The sequence below is a fragment of the Triticum aestivum genome, chromosome 2D, assembly GCF_018294505.1.
Source record: "Triticum aestivum cultivar Chinese Spring chromosome 2D, IWGSC CS RefSeq v2.1, whole genome shotgun sequence".
In the NCBI taxonomy this organism is placed as follows: Eukaryota; Viridiplantae; Streptophyta; class Magnoliopsida; order Poales; family Poaceae; genus Triticum; species Triticum aestivum.
Genome location: NC_057799.1, coordinates 373,781,560 through 373,783,137, shown reverse-complemented (window position 1 = coordinate 373,783,137; position 1,578 = coordinate 373,781,560).

Genomic DNA, 1,578 nt, shown 5'->3' with positions numbered 1-1,578 from the left:
CATGGCCTCGCCCTCCCCCGTCTCTCCCTCTGTCCCGTGGCCGCGCAACCGCGCCTGCCCCTCCGCGCCACTCCGACCGCACCGGCGCCACCCCTCGCCTCCGCCAGCCGTCGCCGGAGATGGCCGCGCCGGCGAGCCCCGCCATAGGTGCCCCGGCGTCCTCGTCCCGCCCTGCGGGCGAGCGTTCGCTCGGGTGCGCCCGCACCCGTGGACCAAACCCGCAGTGCCCCCTGGGCCACTGCCAGGTGGGCCTCGCCCCCTCTGGACCACTGCCAGGTGGGCCTCGCCCCCCTGAGCCACTGCCCCCTGGGCCCGAACCCCGTGGCCCTATGACATATGGGGCCCAGCCCATAGAACGAAAAGAAAAAAATATAAAAAAAATTAATAATAAAATAAATGATAAAAATAAATTTAATTAATTAATCAATTAATTAACTAAATTAATTAAGTTAATTAATCCTGTTTAAATTAATCTAATTAGATAATTAATTAACTAAACAGTAGTTAATTAGGTAACAGCCCCTGACAGGTGGGACCCACCTGTCAGGTTGACCAGGTCAACGGTCAACGTTGACTGCTGACGTCAGCATGACATCATGCTGACGTCATAAATCCATTTTCGAATTAAGTTAAATAATTAATTAAATTCCAGAAATTAATAAAATCTTTAGAAAATCATATCTTTTAATCTGTAACTCGGATTAAAATATTTTCAACATGAAAGTTGCTCAGAACGACGAGACGAATCCGGATATGCAGTCCGTTCGTCCACCACACCTCCCTAACCTATCGAACTCGCAACTTTCCCCCTCCGGTCCGTCTGTCCGAAACGCAAAACATCGGGAATACTTTCCCGGGTGTTCCCCCCCTTCGCCGGTACCACCTACTGTCGCGTTAGGACACACCTAGCACCGCTCATTGTCATGTCACGCATCGTCATGCTTATGTTTGCATTGTATTTACTGTTTCTTCCCCCCTCTTCTCTCCGGTAGACTACGAGACCGACACTGCTGCTGCCCAGTTCGACTACGGAGTTGACGACCCCTCCTACTTGCCAGAGCAACCAAGCAAGCCCCCCCTTGATCACCAGATATCGCCTATTCTTCTCTATACTGCTTGCATTAGAGTAGTGTAGCATGTTACTGCTTTCCGATATCCTATCCTGAGGCATAGCCTATCCTTGCTACTACTGTTGTTACCTTTACCTGCAATTCTACATGCTTAGTATAGGATGCTAGTTTCCCATCAGTGGCCCTACATTCTTGTCCGTCTGCTGTGCTATACTATCGGGCCGTGATCACCTGGGCGGTGATCACGGGTATATACTTATATACTATATACATGACAAATGTGATGACTAAAGTCGGGTCGGCTCGTAGGAGTACCCGCAAGTGGCTCTTTGTGGCGGAGCGACAGGGCAGGTTGAGACCGCCTAGGTGAGAGGTGGGCCTGGCCCTGGTCGGCGTTCGCGGATACTTAACACGCTTAACGAGATCTTGGTATTTGATCTGAGTCTGGCCATTTGGTCTATACGCACTAGCCATCTACGCGGGAGTAGTTATGGGTATCCCCGCGTCA